The following is a 20,211-nucleotide window of genomic DNA, read 5'->3' as shown; positions in this document are numbered from 1 at the left end:
GAGAGGAGAAAACCCAGAAATTGAATCTCCGATACCATAAAAAGACATTTCTCCAGCTTGGCGTACAATTTATTTTCCCGCAGAATCTGCAGAACCTGAAAAAGATGATCCTGATGGGTCTGAACATCAGTGGAAAAAATCTAAATATCATCAAGATACACCAATACAAATTTCCCCATTAAATGGTAGAAAATACTATTAACAAAATGCTGAAAGACGGCCGGAGCATTCATCAGGCCGAAAGGTATAACGAGATTTTCGAAATGCCCGTTAGGGGTATTAAAGGCCGTTTTCCATTCATCCCCCTCTCTGACCCTGACCAGGTTGTACGCGCCTCTCAAATCCAATTTGGAAAACACCTTGGCCCCAACAATTTGGTTGAAGAGGTCCGGGATCAGAGGAAGGGGATAGGGATCGCGAATCGTGATACGGTTCAGCTCCCTAAAATCTAGGCAAGGTCTCAGAGAGCCATCTTTTTTTTTAACAAAAAAAAAAACCCGCGGCCACAGGTGACTTTGAGGGACGAATATGCCCCTTCTCGAGACTCTCGGAGATATAAGTTCGCATTGCGATTCTTTCCGGTTGTGAGAGATTGTAGAGGCGTGCTTTTGGCAGCTTGGCGCCGGGAATGAGGTTAATGGGACAGTCAAACTCCCGGTGAGGAGGTAGCTCCTGAACACCGCTCTCGGAAAACACGTCCGAGAAATCAGAGAGAAATGATGGCACAGTTTTAGTAGACACCTCTGCAAAAGTCGCTGTGAGACAATTCTCTCTACAAAAGTCACTCCACTCATTTATTTGCCTTCCTTGCCAATCAATAGTGGGGTTATGTCTAGTGAGCCAGGGTAACCCCAAAACTAGAGGAGAAGGCAATCCGTTAAGGACAAAACAAGATATATCCTCCACATGAGTGTCACCTACAGCTAGCCGGATATTGTGAACAATGCCTTTCAGAGATCTCTGTGAGAGTGGAGCAGAGTCAATAGCAAAAACAGGTATATCCTTTTCTAATGTGCAAACCTGAAAACCATGCATGGCTACAAATTGAGTGTCAATAAGATTGACGGCCGCTCCACTATCGACAAAAATCTCACAAGAAATGACTTTGCTCTCTAGCGCCACCCTGGCAGACAGGAGAAAACGGGAACTGCAGGTCAGAGGAAAAGCATCAATTCCTACATCAACTTTGCCCAAAGTAGCAGATGAAGCAGATTTTGATGATTTACCTTTTGAGGTTTTTCTCTTATTATCGCTCTTAGTACAGTTCAAGAATCTCCTAGAGGGACAAACATTTGCCAAATGACCTATGCCCCCACAACAAAAACACACCATACTCTGAGGACTAAATCCTCTTTTATCAGGGGCAAGTCGACCTAGCTGCATGGGCTCCTCCTCAGAGGGGAGCGAGACAGGATGAGGCCCCTGCACACTGAATGAGTCCGCACCACTGCCCCTAGACTGACAATGGCTGGAGAGAGAGGTCTCGTTTCTTTCTCTTAGACGCCTGTCAAGGCGTACCGCCAATGACATGGCAGACTCTAAGGACGTTGGTCTCTCATGGAAAGCAAACGCATCTTTCAATCTCTCTGAGAGACCATGACAGAACTGACTCCGGAGTGCAGCATCATTCCAACCCGAATCAGCTGCCCATCTCCGAAATTCAGAACAATAAAGCTCCGCAGACAGTTTGTTCTGGCATAAAACACGTAAGTTAGATTCGGCCAGAGCAACACGATCCGGGTCATCATAAATCTGCCCCAGGGCCACAAAAAATCTTTCCACGGATCGAAGGGAGGGATCCCCTGATGGCAGCGAAAAAGCCCAAGTCTGAGCATTACCCCTGAGCAGGGAGATGACAATCCTCACCCTCTGCTCCTCCTTACCAGAGGAGTGGGGACACAAGCAAAAATGGAGTTTGCATGCCTCTCTGAAGCGAACAAAATTCTCACTGCCCCCGGAGAACGTTTCCGGAAGTGAGACCTTTGGCTCGCAACAGACTCCATGAGCCGGAGCAGAGCCCAATGCTTGAAGCGGAGTCATAGATTGACGGAGATCCGCTACTTCCAAAGAAAGACCCTGCATGCGGTCAACCAGGCCAGAAAGCGGATCCATGTCAAAAAAGGACGGTTTTGGTGGATTATAATGTCACGGCTGTATGTGAGCAACAATAGTATACACAGTAAAAGAGCTACTGACCGGACCCAAACTAGGGAGGATAAAGGGTGACCCCTGTCAGACCCTCAATGCTCTCCCTATTCTGCTAAAGCACATGCCCGGATCCAAATCGCGGAACGAGGCATGCCCACGTGCCTAAGACTGATGACCCCTGTAACCCCTACAATAGTGGAAGGGGCACGGCCACCGGTGCCCTACTCAGTATATGGAGGGAACCGTGGCCACCTCAGATCCAGTCAGAAAATAATCAGGTACACAACAATGTCTGTACACTTAGCTGAAGGTGTTGCAGCCGCAGAGAAGACGGATCCAAGGACAGCTGGCAATATCCGGAGTGCTTGCTGCAGCAGAACACTGGTCCAGTGAACTGATAGCAACAAGTGAAGATACTAAAGCAAGAGCTACAACTGAAATGAGAACTATAATCCACGCCCTACAATAGGAGGAGGGGTGATATAAAGAGAGGGAAATCAAACGCATGAGGAACAGCTGGGAGGAAGGAAACCAAAGGTAAACAGAGCAGTGAGAACTCCTCCCAGCTCTAGTAGTGACATCATCACAGGGGTGGAGAAACAGAGCTGTGAGAACATCCCAAAGCTCTGGTAGTGACACTAGCGTGCTGATAGAAATCTGATTCTGTGATTAAACCTATACCTGTCACACAGCGCAAAAAAAAACAGGCCTCACATCTCTATTTAACCAAATCTGTACTGTTTTAGCTGGTCAAGTTATTTGTAGTGACTGTAAAAGCACACTTTTTTTTCTGGGTTGAAAAACCATTCCCAAATTTGCCATTCTCAAAATAACTAGTTTCTGGTATTTGAGGCCTACTTGAAATCTATCCCAAAAAGAATATCTTACATTGAAGGTACTGATAGTGTCATTCAGAAAAACCTAAGACACACGCTAGCGTGCAGATAGAAGTCTGATTCTGTGATTAAACCTATACCTGTCACACAGCGCAAAAAAAAACAGGCCTCACATCTCTATTTAACCAAATCTGTACTGTTTTAGCTGGTCAAGTTATTTGTAGTGACCGTAAAAGCACACTTTTTTTTCTGGGTTGAAAAACCATTCCCAAATTTGCCATTCTCAAAATAACTAGTTTCTGGTATTTGAGGCCTACTTGAAATCTATCCCAAAAAGAATATCTTACATTGAAGGTACTGATAGTGTCATTCAGAAAAACCTAAGACACACGCTAGCATGCTGATAGAAATCTGATTCTGTGATTAAACCTATACCTGTCACACAGCGCAAAAAAAAAACAGGCCTCACATCTCTATTTAACCAAATCTGTACTGTTTTAGCTGGTCAAGTTATTTGTAGTGACCGTAAAAGCACACTTTTTTTTCTGGGTTGAAAAACCATTCCCAAATTTGCCATTCTCAAAATTGTGGTGAACGGGAACAATGAGGAAAACATCTAATAAGGGACGCGGACGTGGACATGGTCGTGGTGGTGTTAGTCGACCCTCTGGTGCTGGGAGAGGACGTGGCCGTTCTGCCACAGCCACACGTCCTAGTGAACCAACTACCTCAGGTCCCAGTAGCCAGCAGAATTTACAGCGATATTTGGTGGGGCCCAATGCCGTTCTAAGGATGGTAAGGCCTGAGCAGGTGCAGGCATTAGTCAATTGGGTGGCCGACAGTGGATCCAGCACGTTCACATTATCTCCCACCCAGTCTTCTGCAGAAAGCGCACCGATGGCGCATGAAAACCAAGCCCATCGGTCTGTCACATCACCCCCCTGCATATCAGGGAAACTGTCTGAGCCTCAAGTTATGCAGCAGTCTCTTATGCTGTTTGAAGACTCTGCTGCCAGGGTTTCCCAAGGGCATCCACCTAGCCCTTCCCCAGGGGTGGAAGAGATAGAATGCACTAACGCACAACCACTTATTTTTCCTGATGATGAGGACATGGGAATACCACCTCAGCACGTCTCTGATGATGACGAAACACAGGTGCCAACTGCTGCGTCTTTCTGCAGTGTGCAGACTGAACAGGTCAGGGATCAAGACTGGGCGGAAGACGATGCAGGGGACGATGAGGTCCTAGACCCCACATGGAATGAAGATCGCGCCACTGACTTTCACAGTTCGGAGGAAGAGGCAGTGGTGAGACCGAGCCAACAGCGTAGCAAAAGAGGGAGCAGTGGGCAAAATCAGAACACCCGCCGCCAAGAGACTCTGCCTGCTACTGACCGCCGCCATCTGGGACCGAGCACCCCAAAGGCAGCTTCAAGGAGTTCCCTGGCATGGCACTTCTTCAAACAATGTGCTGACGACAAGACCCGAGTGGTTTGCACGCTGTGCCATCAGAGCCTGAAGCGAGGCATTAACGTTCTGAACCTGCATGCAAAGCATGAACTGCAGTGGAGTAAACACCTTAAAAACAAACAAGTCACTCAGGCTCCCCCTGCTACCTCTTCTGCTGCTGCTGCCTCGGCCTCTTCTGCTGCTGCCGCCGCCTCGGCCTCTTCCTCCGCCTCTGGAGGAACGTTGGCACCTGCCGCCCAGCAAACATGGGATGTACCACCAACACCACCACCTGCGTCACCAAGCATCTCAACCATGTCACACGGCAGCGTTCAGCTCTCCATCTCACAAACATTTGAGAGAAAGCGTAAATTCCCACCTAGCCACCCTCGATCTCTGGCCCTGAATGCCAGCATTTCTAAACTACTGGCCTATGAAATGCTGTCATTTAGGCTGGTGGACACACACAGCTTCAAACAGCTCATGTCACTTGCTGACCCACAGTATGTTGTTCCCAGCCGCCACTACTTCTCCAAGAGAGTCGTGCCTTCCCTGCACAAACAAGTGTCCGATAAAATCAAGTGTGCACTGCGCAACGCCATCTGTGGCAAGGTCCACCTAACCACAGATACGTGGACCAGTAAGCACGGCCAGGGACGCTATATCTCCCTAACTGCACACTGGGTAAATGTAGTGGCGGCTGGGCCCCAGGCGGAGAGCTGTTTGGCGCACGTCCTTCCACCGCCAAGGATCGCAGGGCAACATTCTTTGCCTCCTGTCTCCTCCTCCTCCTACTCAGCTTCCTCCTCCTCTTCTTCCACCTGCTCATCCAGTCAGCCACACACCTTCACCACCAACTTCAGCACAGCACGGGGTAAACGTCAGCAGGCCATTCTGAAACTCATATGTTTGGGGGACAGGCCCCACACCGCACAGGAGTTGTGGCGGGGTATAGAACAACAGACCGACGAGTGGTTGCTGCCGGTGAGCCTCAAGCCCGGCCTGGTGGTGTGCGATAATGGGCGAAATCTCGTTGCAGCTCTGGGACTAGCCGGTTTGACGCACATCCCTTGCCTGGCGCATGTGCTGAATTTGGTGGTGCAGAAGTTCATTCGCAACTACCCCGACATGTCAGAGCTGCTGCATAAAGTGCGGGCCGTCTGTTTGCGCTTCCGGCGTTCACACCCTGCCGCTGCTCGCCTGTCTGCGCTACAGCGTAACTTCGGCCTTCCCGCTCACCGCCTCATATGCGACGTACCCACCAGGTGGAACTCCACCTTGCATATGCTGGACAGACTGTGCGAGCAACAGCAGGCCATAGTGGAGTTTCAGCTGCAGCACGCACGGGTCAGTCGCACTGCGGATCAGACACACTTCACCACCAATGACTGGGCCTCCATGCGAGACCTGTGTGCCCTGTTGCGCTGTTTCGAGTACTCCACCAACATGGCCAGTGGCGATGACGCCGTTATCAGCGTTACAATACCACTTCTATGTCTCCTTGAGAAAACACTTAGGGCGATGATGGAAGAGGAGGTGGCCCAGGAGGAAGAGGGGTCATTTTTAGCACTTTCAGGCCAGTCTCTTCAAAGTGACTCAGAGGGAGGTTTTTTGCAACACCAGATGCCAGGTACAAATGTGGCCAGACAGGGCCCACTACTGGAGGACGAGGAGGACGAGGATGAGGAGGAGGTGGAGGAGGATGAGGATGAAGCATGTTCACAGCGGGGTGGCACCCAAAGCAGCTCGGGCCCATCACTGGTGCGTGGCTGGGGGGAAACACAGGACGATGACGATACGCCTCCCACAGAGGACAGCTTGTCCTTACCTCTGGGCAGCCTGGCACACATGAGCGACTACATGCTGCAGTGCCTGCGCAACGACAGCAGAGTTGCCCACATTTTAACGTGTGCGGAATACTGGGTTGCCACCCTGCTGGATCCCCGGTACAAAGACAATGTGCCCACCTTACTTCCTACACTGGAGCGTGATAGGAAGATGCGCGAGTACAAGCGCACGTTGGTAGACGCGCTACTGAGAGCATTCCCAAATGTCACAGGGGAACCAGTGGAAGCCCAAGGCGAAGGCAGAGGAGGAGCAAGAGGTCGCCAACGCAGCTGTGTCACGGCCAGCTCCTCTGAGGGCAGGGTTAGCATGGCAGAGATGTGGAAAAGTTTTGTCACCACGCCACAGCTAACTGCACCACCACCTGATACGGAACGTGTTAGCAGGAGGCAACATTTCACTAACATGGTGGAACAGTACCTGTGCACACCCCTCCACGTACTGACTGATGGTTCGGCCCCATTCAACTTCTGGGTCTCCAAATTGTCCACGTGGCCAGAGCTAGCCTTTTATGCCTTGGAGGTGCTGGCCTGCCCGGCGGCCAGCGTTTTGTCTGAACGTGTATTCAGCACGGCAGGGGGCGTCATTACAGACAAACGCAGCCGCCTGTCTACAGCCAATGTGGACAAGCTGACGTTCATAAAAATGAACCAGGCATGGATCCCACAGGACCTGTCCATCCCTTGTGCAGATTAGATATTAACTACCTCCCCTTAACAATATATTATTCTACTCCAGGGCACTTCCTCATTCAATACAATTTTTCATTTCATTTTACCATTATATTGCGGGGCAACCCAAAGTTGAATGAACCTCTCCTCTGTCTGGGTGCCGGGGCCTAAATGTGTGACAGTGGCCTGTTCCAGTGGTGGGTGACGTGAAGCCTGATTCTCTGCTATGACATGAATACAGATTCTGCGCTGACATAAGGCCAGATTCTCTGTTACGGGACCTCTCTCCTCTGCCTGGGTGCCTGGGCCTAAATGTGTGACAGTGGCCTGTTCCAGTGGTGGGTGACGTGAAGCCTGATTCTCTGCTATGACATGAAGACAGATTCTGCGCTGACATAAGGCCAGATTCTCTGTTACGGGACCTCTCTTCTCTGCCTGGGTGCCTGGGCCTAAATGTGTGACAGTGGCCTGTTCCAGTGGTGGGTGACGTGAAGCCTGATTCTCTGCTATGACATGAATACAGATTCTGCGCTGACATAAGGCCAGATTCTCTGTTACGGGACCTCTCTCCTCTGCCTGGGTGCCTGGGCCTAAATGTGTGACAGTGGCCTGTTCCAGTGGTGGGTGACGTGAAGCCTGATTCTCTGCTATGACATGAAGACAGATTCTGCGCTGACATAAGGTCAGATTCTCTGTTACGGGACCGCTCTCCTCTGTCTGGGTGCCGGGGCCTAAATGTGTTACAGTGGCCTGTTCCAGTGGTGGGTGACGTGAAGCCTGATTCTCTGCTATGACATGAATACAGATTCTGCGCTGACATAAGGCCAGATTCTCTGTTACGGGACCTCTCTCCTCTGCCTGGGTGCCTGGGCCTAAATGTGTGACAGTGGCCTGTTCCAGTGGTGGGTGACGTGAAGCCTGATTCTCTGCTATGACATGAAGACAGATTCTGCGCTGACATAAGGCCAGGTTCATTTTTATTTTTTTTATTTTTATTTTAATTCATTTCCCTATCCACATTTGTTTGCGGGGGATTTACCTACATGTTGCTGCCTTTTGCAGCCCTCTAGCTCTTTCCTGGGCTGTTTTACAGCCTTTTTAGTGCCCAAAAGTTCGGGTCCCCATTGACTTCAATAGGGTTCGGGTTCGGGACGAAGTTCGGATCGGGTTCGGATCCCGAACCCGAACATTTCTGGGAAGTTCGGCCGAACTTCTCGAACCCGTACATCCAGGTGTTCGCTCAACTCTACCAAACATAGATCCTTCACGGATATCTTTACAGATCACTATGGGTGTATTGGTAATTATGTTGAACTGAAACAAACTGTCACGAGACGCCGGGGCGCCCACTCTCTTCAGCGCCGCCGGCGTCCCGTTTCTGTGCAGGAGCGAGGATGCGCACAGCATCCTCGTTTCCTTGGTGATAAGGGACGGGACGGACCGGCTGCGCATGTCTCCTCTGCACGGCTGGCGTCCCCAGTCTCCCCAGCTACCAGGCAGGATCTGAGCACCGAGCTGGGCATTCGATGCTCAGCTGTACTTCCTGCTGTGGGTCATGTGACGCTGGCCACGTCACATGACCCCAGCTAGCCAGTATTTAACATGCAGCCTGCTGGCCACAGGTTGCCTGTTAATTTTAGGTTCCTGGCGATTTGTTTGACTCCTGAATACTCACCTGATCCTGTTCCCTGACGATCCTTTGCCTGCTCCTCCTGTACTGCGCATCCCTCCTGGTATTTTGACCTCGGCTCCCACCTGACTACTCTTTGCTGATTCCTGTGGTACTTCTCTACTCTACTCTTCTGGTATTTGACCCCGGATTCTCCTGACCATTCTTTGCCTAACCCTCTGTACTGCGTGCTCTCTAGGTTCTGACCCGGTCCGTTCACGTTCCGTATTTTGTCTTGTCTGTCTCCCCTGCACATATTCTAAGTTAGGGACTGCCGTCCAGTTGTTCCCTGTCATCAGGACTCGTGAGGCAAGTAGGCAGGGCCAGGGGTGAGGGTGGAGCGCAGTGGTCACTATCCTCCCCCCTGTGTGTGTGTGTGTGTGGACGTGACCGTTACAGATTAACAGGCGCAACAACCACTGTATAATGAATCCTCTGGAGACCCTGACTGACCATGTCTCTAGTCTGACGCAGATGGTGCAGGAGCTAGGGGAGAAACTCTGTTCTTTTGAATTAGGGCAAGGTTCATCCACTTCCCAGGCCTCCAGTCCACATTTTGAGGCCCAGATCAAGCTCCCAGAACCCTTTTCTGGAGACCGGAAGAGGTTTCTCTCCTTCAAGGAGAGTTGCAAACTCTACTTCCGTTTGCGATCCGTGTCCTCTGGTCCCGAGAGTCAACGCGTGGGTATTATCATTTCTCGACTACAGGGTGATCCCCAGGATCACCCGCGCCGCATAGCCCTGCGTTTTGCCAGAGAAGAGAGACTACAGGGTTGAAGCGGGTAGACAAGGAGCCCCCGAGAGGCAGGCGACCTGTCCCCGGGCCTCGGCCCTGGGGGCTTCTTCTCCTCGTCCTCCGGATACACCTCCTTCCCTCTCACGCCCTCATCTGCTCCTCTGCTCTCAGTGACTAGGAGGGGGAGGAAGAGGGCCGCGCTCGGTTGCGCTTGGCCCTTCAGGGGCGTTCGGTCAGACTCCGGATATTTCCGTCCGCCTCCTCCTCCCTCTCCGCACCGGGGGGCAGGTTTCTCCGGTAAACCGCCCTCCTCGCTCCGTCGCCAACCTGGTTGATCCTGCCAGTAGCATATGCTTGTCTCAAAGATTAAGCCATGCATGTGTAAGTACGCACGGCCGGTACAGTGAAACTGCGAATGGCTCATTAAATCAGTTATGGTTCCTTGGATCGCTCCAACCGTTACTTGGATAGCTGTGGTAATTCTAGAGCTAATACATGCCGACGAGTGCTGACCCCCAGGGATGCGTGCATTTATCAGACCAAAACCAATCCGGGGGCCCGGGCGCGGCGGGGCCCGCGGCGGGGGTGGTCTCGGCCTCCCCGATTCCCACCCGCCGCTGACTCTAGATAACCTCGGGCCGATCGCACGTCCCCGTGACGGCGACGATCCATTCGGATGTCTGCCCTATCAACTTTCGATGGTACTTTCTGCGCCTACCATGGTGACCACGGGTAACGGGGAATCAGGGTTCGATTCCGGAGAGGGAGCCTGAGAAACGGCTACCACATCCAAGGAAGGCAGCAGGCGCGCAAATTACCCACTCCCGACTCGGGGAGGTAGTGACGAAAAATAACAATACAGGACTCTTTCGAGGCCCTGTAATTGGAATGAGTACACTTTAAATCCTTTAACGAGGATCTATTGGAGGGCAAGTCTGGTGCCAGCAGCCGCGGTAGAAGGGTGTGTCTGCAGCAGCTCCTGAACTTCCAAAGCACAGGCCTCTCTGGGGAGTTTCTTAACACCTGCTCCCCAGGAGGAGTTCCAGACTTGTGGGGAGCTTTTCCATCTCTCCCCAGCCCAGGCCCTGCCTCTCTCTAGGGAGCTGGTAGGGACCAGGGCCATGAGCTCACGCTCAGGCAAGGCCCAGGATCCTGCTTCCCGGGGTAGGCCGGCGGGGAGTAGGGGAGGTGAACTACCGGCCTCAGCATCATCATCATCATCATCATCAGCCTCCCTGGGGCCTGGAAGATCTGGCAGGTATGAAGTCTGTGGAGCCCCTGCAACCCCAGGGAGTGAAAAGAGCTCCACAGAAGCCATGTCCATCTGCGGCAAGAGAGGGGTGAGTGCTCCTGGGGGGAAGCCAGGGCCAGCGGTCGCTGGGTGGGGCGAGATGAAGCCCGGTGAGCCAGCTACCACCTTTGGCTCCCGCATCCTGGCATACCTCAGGGAGTACGAGGACCTTGGTAAGACCTTGAAAAGGCTCCGGGAGGAGCTGAAGGTGGAGAGGTTCAAGGCGGACAGAGCCTCTAGAAGCCGTCGCCCGGAGATCTCCGCCAGAATTAAAAAACTCAAGGCGGCGGTAACCAAGCTGGAAGAGAGGAGGGCTTGCATCCTTTCAAACGGCGGGCTTTTCCAGGAAAAACTCCTGAATGAGGCGCGGTTTGCAGAGATGGCGGGTGGCAAAAAAACTGAGATGTTTATATCGGATGCAGAGGAGGAGGAGGAATCCGGGGCCAGGAGGACCTCGTCTGTCGGGCCTTCGTTGCTGCCGGAGCAAGTCAGCCTGCCCCCCACTAGCTCAAATGATGAGGACACCGACGGTGAGAGCAGTGGTGTGGGGGGGCAGCTGATGGAGCAGATTAGAATGCTGGAGTCCCCAAGGGTGCACATGGAAAATATGGTCTTTGGGGACGAATTGTTGACAGACGAGGCTGGACCCAAGAGGGGAAGGACAAAGGAAAAGAAGAAGAAAGACAGTGTGGGTGAGACTAAAATGATTTTCATTCCTTACCATATGCGCTCCGGGTCAGCTGCAAAGTCGGCTCAGGGCGCAGACCCCGTCAACCTCCCAGTCCCGGTCTCTGAAGTGGGATCGGGACGTAGAGGCGGGGAGAGCAAAAGACTTAAGATGGCGCCGGATTCCATCCTCGCTGGTAGCGAGGGTGGCGTGGAAGAGAAGATAGCATCGGGAGAGGGGGGGGAGGAGGGAGCGCTCTGGTGCGGCGGTTGGCCACGCCCACTGCTGCCGCAGTCTCCGGTACACTGAGTCAGTGCGCTGTGGATCTGCGGTGGAGTGGGGTGGTTGCCGCTGAGGCGGGTGCGCGTCCTTACTCCCCCATACCCGAGCTCCTGCTGCTCCCTCTGGTGGCACTGCCTCCGCTGTGCCCGCGGCCCCACCCACCAGTGCTAAGGTATTGGTGGCGGGGAGCGGCGCTGCTGGAGCCAGGGGTGGACTGGGGGGCATGAGGGAAGGCGTGTCGGAGGGCGTGGCCAAAGGTGCCTCCGGAAGTATGTGTGCGATAGAGAAGATCATCGCGAAATCCTGTGCTCTAGAGATTGGAGGACTTACTGAGGGCAGCCCTTATGAGGCTGAATTGGTAGGGGAGGCTATTGATGTTATGAATAGTCTCCCGGGTGTCGCCGGTCTCGCGGCCCCTGTGGCCCCGCCCACTGGAGTAACTGTATCGGTGGCCGGGGGCGGCGCTGCAGCGGAAGTGAGTGGGGGGCGGACCCGGGAGATAGTGTCAATATGATCGGGACTGCTGGGGACAGTGGTGCTGCAAAGCAGCAGCCCTCAGAGGAAAAGAAAATTAAAAAAGGATATGTTTCCCCTGGTGGGGTAGACAGGTATGTGGCCACGGGGTACCTTTCCTCTGTCTCTACCTTCTCTTCCGGCGATGAATTAAGCGTCGGGGGCGGGGGGCCTGTGGTGGTCCAGGCTCAGGTCTTAGGGGCTACAGGTAGACAGGGGGAAGGCATGAAGAATAAGGATGGTATCGCTGTTAATGATGTTATTGTTAATGATGTTAATGATGTTACTGTAAATGATGTCACTGTTAGTGATGTCACTGTTAATGATGTCACTGTTAGTGATAATGTTAATATAATGAGTTCTAAGGTCCCAACTGGCCCAGCGGTGTGCGTGGAGGGACCCCCAGATTTGGTGGTGTTGGAATCCTCAGTCGCGCCCTCTGCTGTGCCCGCAGCCGGGGGGGCTGTGGGGGTGGTGGCTGGCAGAGCGCCGGTAGCTGGAAAAGTTGCTGGTGCGCTGGTCGGTGCCCTCATGGTCCCTGCGGCCCCTGGGTCGTGTGAGGTCAGGGACCGTGTTGGGACTGAGGCGTCGGGCCCTGGCGGCGGGGCGGGTACGGGGGTTAGACCAGCCACTGGGAAAGTGGCTGGCCCCCCTCGTGTCACCCTCCCGGGGGGATCTAGTGCATCACAGGTGGTAGGTAGTCTGACTGCCCCTCCTGCGTCCGTGACACCTGGCAGGAGTTATGCCAGCGTGGCGGGGGCTGCAGGGGGGGGGGGGGGTCGTCCTCCATTGTCCTCCTCATTTCCAAATACTGGTGACGGTAACTTGCAGCGGCAACTTCTAGAGGCTTTAAGGAGAGGGGAAAGTTCCATTACGGTAGGGGGGCAGCAGGTAGATCTGTCCTTTTGGGTAGACAGGCACGGCCTGCGTGCCTTCCGAGAGCAAGTTTCGAGCGAGACCACCTGGTCCTCACCTACAACCGGCCCCGGGCCGACGAGACGGAATGTTGTCTGTCTGAAGTGGAGAGGCGATGAAGCCTGCCCTACCAGGAAAAGGGTGGCGGAGCTTCTCTTTCAGATGGGCATCAGGGCGTGTGATATCTTTGCCCTGATACATCCGTTTGGTACCCGGGAGTTCGATGTCAGCTTTGCCCGGCCCGAGGGCCTTGAGCTCTTCTGGTCTGGGTATGAGCTGGCAAAGGACCTGCCGGATTGGAAAGGGTTTTTCGTGCAAGCGATAACCCGGCAGAGTGAGGTCAAGAAGGTGACCGTTTTGACCCGTAATGAGTCACTTTCTTGTATAGACATCTTAACGTGGTTGAGCAGGTACGGGGAAGTCCAGGGTCTTCCTAGTAAGAACCTAGACGAGTACGGCATCTGGTCGGGTGCCTGGACGTTTCAGATGAAGTTGAAACGTTCTGGGGGGTCAGTTTCCCACATACCATCTTCTGCTTTTCTCGGAAAGGATAGAATCATGGTGTTCTACAGGGGACAGCCTAAGCTGTGTTACAAGTGCGGCAGCCCTTCACACTTTAGTGCCAGCTGCCAAGTGCAGAAGTGCGCATTGTGTGGGGGTGAGGGTCAACTAGCTGCATCTTGTAAGCAGATTAGATGTAACCTGTGTGGTGAGCTAGGTCATCCATTCAGCCGTTGCCCTCGCTCTACTGCTAACGTGGCTCGTGCACGCGCAGAGGTGGGCCGGGAGGCAGCCGCGGCCGAGGCGAGTAAAACTGGCGAAGGTAGTAGAGCAGAGGGGTCAGTGAAGAAGAAGGTTAGTCCGTCCCAGCAGAGGCGGAATGAGAGGCGTCAAATGGAGAGAGAACGGACGGAACCCCGTCCTGGGGTGATGTCTGTTCCCTCCCAGGAGGCTGCCTCTCCTGGCACTGAGACCCTGGGGGTAACGGCGGTGAATAAGGAACTCAGGAGACTAGCCCGTTCCGAGGAGTCTCTGTCCTCCTGCTACGAAAGTGCGTCAGAGGGGGATGCGACAGAGCCAAATAAAAGGAATTGTCTGACCAACATAAGATCTAGCCCGGCCAGAGATGCCAGGGAAGGTGAAGCCAGCTTCTCCCTGGATCCCTCCAATCCTGGTTCTCTTCCCCTGGATCTTTCCAACCGGTACCTCATCTTGGATGAGATCTCCGCCTCCACTCCTGATGGGGAGGAGGTTGAAGGTGGGGTGCCGGAGGGGCAAGAGAAGGAGCCTCAAGAAGGGCCCGCGCCTCTCCCTGGTGGGGATGCAGGTTCCTCAGGGGTAGAGGCGGGTCCAGCCATTGGAAATGGGAACGACAAGGGTGGTACGGAGGGGGAGTTGGGGGTGACCAATGTGATGGACACCACCACCTCTCTCAAAAGAGACCGGACCACCTTAGAGGACAGCCCCGGGAAGGGTAAGAAGAAGAAAGGGAGAAGGAGGGGGAGGAGGTAGGCCGTCTAACTCAATCACCCTTTATGGTGGCACTCACTCCGTTGACTCTGGCGACTATTAATGTCGCCAGTATCAAGTCAGATAAGGCTAGATTCGCAGCCTTTGATTTTCTCAGCCGAATTGAAGCTGACATTTTATTCTTGCAAGAGACCAGGCTGCCAGATTTGGCGGCCATACATAAAGCAAAAAAGGAGTGGAGGTTAGGTCCATCATATTGGTCTCTTGCGGCTGAGCCGTATAGCGGAGTGGCGGTGCTTTTTACCGCACCAGTAGAAAGCAGACGGGTGATCGAGTTAGAAATGGGAAGGTGCCTGATCTTAGATGTCCTCATGAGGGGACAGGAACTTCGTTTAATAAGCATCTATGGTCCCCAAACCAAGTGGGACCGGAAGAGTCTCTTCATGAGGATAAAACCCTTCCTTTTTACGAGTCGGCAGGTGATCTTTGGCGGGGACTTCAATACAATCACGAGGTCCCAAGATAGGGGAGGCGCCAAAGATCGGCTGGCTTATGATAGTATAGCCCTGAATAGCATAGTTAGTGAGGCTCGCCTGGTGGATGTCCACATTAGGCACACCCCAGGTCACGGTGGGTTCACTTATTTCCGAGGTAGCCAGATCAGGTCTAGAATAGACAGTTTTTTTTTAAAGGAGGAGACTACCTTTTCACCCTTAAAGGTTGTTGAAGTGGAATTCTCCGATCACTGTCTAATTATGTTTTCTTTGAATGTTTCAGAGTCCCCCCAAATGGGAAGGGGTTATTGGAAGCTAAATTCGGCCCTCCTGGAGGAAGCAGAGGTAAGACAATCCTTTGAGAACTTTCTTCAGAGTCAGGTAGATATGCTGGACCTATGTGACACTAAGTCTCAGTGGTGGGAGATGTTCAAAGAACGGGTAGCACAATTCTTCCGTCAGCTCTCGAGCCTCAGGTCCCTGGACAGGTACCGCTTGTATCAGGGTCTGAGGAGGAAACTCGAACATCTGGTCTCGACTGCGGGTAGCCGAGAGGAGATCTCCAGGGTGAAATCCTTGCTTAAGAGGTGCCAGTATGATAGACACGCATCCTTGGTTTTTGAGAGGAATTTCGGGAGGTACCGCTCGCCCGACCCCTACAGAAACTGTAAGATGTCAGTGAAGAGTAAACTGGTGATGGGTCTGATTGATGGTACAGGATCTCTGAATCAGTCCAGATCAGGGATCTTGGAAGTCGTCGGATCTTTCTACTCGCACCTCTTGGGGAAGAGGGATCTGGATCGGGACAAGATTTCGGCTTTCCTGACCGAGGCCATCCCTGAGTCAGGAGCTCATCTCTCTCTTGGCGCTTTGACAGAAGAGATTAAAAAGGAGGAAGTTATCCTGGCGGTGGAAGGGTTAGCTCTGAAGAAGTCGCCAGGCCCGGGTGGCTTAACATCCGAGTTTTATAAGGCCTTTAAGGACTCTTTATGTCCCCTCTTGACTGAGGTATTCAATGAGTGTTTATCCTCGGGCACTCTGCCTCAGTCAATAAGGAGGTCAGCCCTGATCCTTCTGTCAAAAGGTAAGCATCCAAGCCGTATTGAGAATTGGCGTCCCATAGCGCTTCTCAATGCAGACAGGAAGATTCTGGCCAGGATACTGTTTAATCGGTTGGTGGAGTTTGCACCCTGGCTCCTTTTGTGCACCCAACATTGCTCTGTTTCAGGCCGGAGCACTTTTAGTGCTGTACTCGGTGTCAGAGAGGCAGTGGAGCAGAGTAGGGCGGGTGGCTGGAAGGGGTACTTGCTGTCCTTGGATCAAGCAAAGGCCTTTGATCGGGTTAATCACGAGTACCTCTGGTCGGTCCTTCTGAGATATGGCCTGCCGGAGGGGTTTGTCAATTGGTTAAAGATCTTATATTCAGGGGCAGAGAGTTTCCCGCTGGTGAATGGTTGGTCGGGCAATTCCTTTGAGGTCGGGTCTGGAGTCCGCCAGGGTTGTCCTTTGAGCCCGCTTTTATAAGTGTTCGCGATTGATCGTGGACCGTTGGCGGGAGTCAGGATAGATCCGGCGGAGCCAGAAGCCACTCTTAGGGTTGTGGCGTACGCTGACGATGTCACTATTTTCGTGTCCTCGAGAGAGGAGGCGGAATATGTGATGTCTGAGGTGGGGCACTACTCGGAGGCTTCCGGGTCGTTGATCAACCGGGATAAGTGTGAGAGTCTCTGGCTGGGAGGCGGAGATCCATCTTTTGTTCTCCCAGACACCCTTCCAGAGCCCCAGCCATCAGCTAAAATCTTAGGCGTGCATTTTTGTCATGGGGATTACCCCACTCAAAATTGGGATGGCAGGCTTAAGATCGCCGCTCAGAAGGTCGACCAGTGGAAGGGTTGGTCCTTGACCCTCAGGGAAAGGGTGAGCCTGATCAAGACTTACCTTCTCCCTTTGCTGATCTATTTGGCCAGTATATGTATCCTGCCAGAGCCTCTCTGGACTCGGGTTTACAGCCTGTTCTTCCAACTGTTATTGGGGAATAGGCTGAACCTAGTCAAGAGGGAAGTGACTTATCGCACGAGGAGACTAGGGGGGTTGGGTATGGTCAACCCTGTGGTGTTCCTTGTGAACACCTTTGTTAAGATCAACCTAGCAGACCTCTGGAAGGAGAGGGCTCCTCCGTGGATAGTCTCTTGCAGGGGTTGGTTTCGGCCTTTCTTCCAGCAATGGGAGACTGGAGGGCGTGTGAAGGATTTGCGTACGCCGCACGGATATCTCCCAGCTTATGCCACCCCGACTCTGAAGGTGATCCGCCGGTGGGGTTTGGGGGTGAGGGAGATCAGGACCCTCTCAAGGAGATCCCTTGACGAGAGGGTCTTGTTGACCCACTTCCAAAAGCCCCTGGCCCTTAAGGATTGCCCAAGTCGGGATCTAGACGGGGGGTTGCAGTTGTTAAATTCAGCAAGGATTCCCTTGAAGTATTGGGACTTGACTTGGCGCTGCTTTCACGGGAAGCTGTATGTGAGGGACAACCTGAAGTATAGGAACTCTGAGGAAAGGGGTTGCCCCGGGAGGAGTGTGGCTCTGCATTGGAAAGCATGGAGCACTTCCTGCTTCGGTGTCCCTTTAATACAGAAGTGTACAAACGGGTGGGAGCCTCCATCGGCTGGCCTAGGCTGGCCGACCTCTCCTATGCGGAGTGGGCCTATGGAATGTTCAAAGGCCTGGGTAGGAGGGACCCTTGCACTGCATTTTAAGTTAGTATAGTGGTTAGGTTTTTCACGTGGAATGCACGGTGTTTAGTGTCCACCCAACAGAAAGTCCTCCCTGTGGAAGAGGTATGTAGGAACATCCTAGGTGACCTGGGGAAGGTCCGTTCTCTTGAGTGCGAAAGACTGGGTACGGTTGGAGCCTCTTACCTCTGGAGGGGCTTCACCTTTGATGTACCTTAGTCAAGTAGTACTCTTTCCTGGTGGTGGGCTAATGCTGGCACATTAGACTTTTTGTTTTGAAAAAGATAAAAGTTTTTAAGAAGGGTTTCAGGTGAACTGAACCTAGGCCTTCGGGTAATGCGTAATGTTGTTATTTGTAGGTGTTGTTATTATTATTGGTATATTGTGTATATTGTATATATTGTATAATTTGTATTATAGTAGGGTAAGAGGGTTATAGTTAGGTTGGGTGGGCAGGGGGGGGGGTTATTTGTGTGGGGAGGCCTGCATCCAGCCCTGGACTATGCGGACATAGGAGGACATGGGGTGAGGGGCTGGATGTGGGTGGTGGAGGAGGGCTGGCCTCGGACTATGCGAACATGCAACAGACATGAGGCGGAAGTCAGCCCTGGGTGTTTGGGGGAGGTGAAGGATAATTAAGTTGTTAGGGATAGAGTAGGATAAGTGGTTATGATTATAGGTGATTATAGGTGTATTCTGTTATTTATAAAAAAAAAAAAAAGGTGATGGGAGAAAAAAAAAATATATTAATTTAGTTTGACAAGTTGTCTTTTATTTTATTTTGTTTAGCTTTGTTTTATTCTATTTTGCTTTGGTATTGTATATATTGTATATATTGTATATAGGGTTTCAGTCAGACCGGATGGTTAAGTTTCCTTTTGGTTTTGTATTTGGTTATTAACTTCATTTTTCAGTTTTAGGCATGTATGAAGAAAGAAAGGAGTATGAATGAAGCTGGGCCAGTTTGGGTTTATGTGTTATGTATAATGCTGCGTTGTGTTTATATTTTACTATGGTAAGTTTTGTATTTTTGTATAAAATGTAATAAAAGAGTTCCAGCTCCAATAGCGTATATTAAAGTTGCTGCAGTTAAAAAGCTCGTAGTTGGATCTTGGGATCGAGCTGGCGTTCCGCCGCGAGGCGAGCTACCGCGTGTCCCAGCCCCTGCCTCCCGGCGCCTCCCCGATGCTCTTGACTGAGTGTCCCGGGGGACAAGAGCAACAGTTCTGTTCTCAGATGGTGGTACAGCCAGAGGCCTTTTCCAGGGACAACACTGAGGTCTCCACCGAGGAACCCATGCAGGTTGGCATGACCCGGGGTAATCTTCGCCGCAGAAGCGGAGAGTGCTTTTACTGTGGTGATCCCGACCATTGGATCAACAAGTGTCCTAAGAAGGTCCTCTCTGACAAGTCTCCTAAGGCAAGACAACCTAAGGACCAGGTACACCCTGATTTTTCTAAATGTAAGCTTTTGGTACCCATAACTATTTCTCTGGGGGTTAATAAGTGGCCGGGTAAGGCTTTTATTGATTCTGGCTCAGCGGCCAGCTTTATTGACTTTGAATTTGCTGGTAAATTGGGTATTCCAATGTTTGCTTTACCTACTCCTATCCATGTCATAGCCATTGATGCTACTCCCCTGAGTGGTGGTACGGTGAGGTCATATACCTCTGAGATTTCTCTAACCGTGGGTGTGTGCCACTCTGAGAGATGTTCTCTTTTAGTCTTGGAGAACCTACCGGTTGAGGTGGTACTAGGGTTGCCTTGGCTCCGTTTACATAACCCCACTATAGATTGGTCCAAAGGGGAGTTGGTGAAATGGGGACCTAAGTGTGACTCATGCTTATCTGTGGTACAGGCTGGGGTCTCAGTAAAATCTAATACATTATCCTCAGTCATTAAGGAATATTCTGATGTATTCTCATCCCCTACTCCAGAAGTCCTACCCCCCATAGACCTTATGATTGCGCCATAGAGCTAATTGAGGGTGCCAAATTTCCTAAAGGGCGAATTTATAATCTTTGTAAGCCCGAACGTAAGGCCATGGAAGATTATATTAAAGAGAGCCTTGGTAAAGGGCATATTAGACCTTCAGTCTTTCCCATGGGAGCAGGGTTTTTCTTTGTTAAGAAGAAGGACGGTGGTCTTAGGCCTTGTATTAATTACCGGAGATTAAATAAAATCACTGTCCAGAATAGATACTCCCTCCCATTGATTCCGGATTTATTTAACCAGGTTCTGGGGGCAACCTGGTTTTCCAAGATTGACTTAAAAGGAGCATATAATCTAATCCGAATCAAGGAGGGAGATGAATGGAAGACAGCGTTTAATACTCCGGCAGGACATTTTGAATATCAGGTGATGCCTTTTGGTCTCAGCAATGCCCCAGCTGTGTTCCAAAACTTTATGAACGATATTCTTAGAGAGTTCCTTGGTAAATTTATTATTGTTTATCTTGACGACATTTTGATATTCTCTCCTGATTTTGAATCTCATG

At 51.9% G+C, this 20,211-nt stretch overlaps 1 long non-coding RNA gene across 1 annotated transcript; it reads left to right on the top strand.

Moving 5' to 3' along the window:
- Positions 1-10,277: 10,277 nt before the first annotated feature.
- Positions 10,278-18,915, top strand: LOC120998516. The gene is made up of 3 exons (XR_005778418.1): positions 10,278-10,307; positions 17,044-17,047; positions 18,769-18,915. It is a non-coding gene; the product is annotated as an uncharacterized LOC120998516 (long non-coding RNA).
- Positions 18,916-20,211: the final 1,296 nt, after the last annotated feature.

This window comes from Bufo bufo, chromosome 4 (genome assembly GCF_905171765.1).
Source record: "Bufo bufo chromosome 4, aBufBuf1.1, whole genome shotgun sequence".
NCBI classification, from domain to species: domain Eukaryota; kingdom Metazoa; phylum Chordata; class Amphibia; order Anura; family Bufonidae; genus Bufo; species Bufo bufo.
Note: the sequence above shows the minus strand (reverse complement) of the source record. Positions and strands in the feature narration are given on the sequence as shown.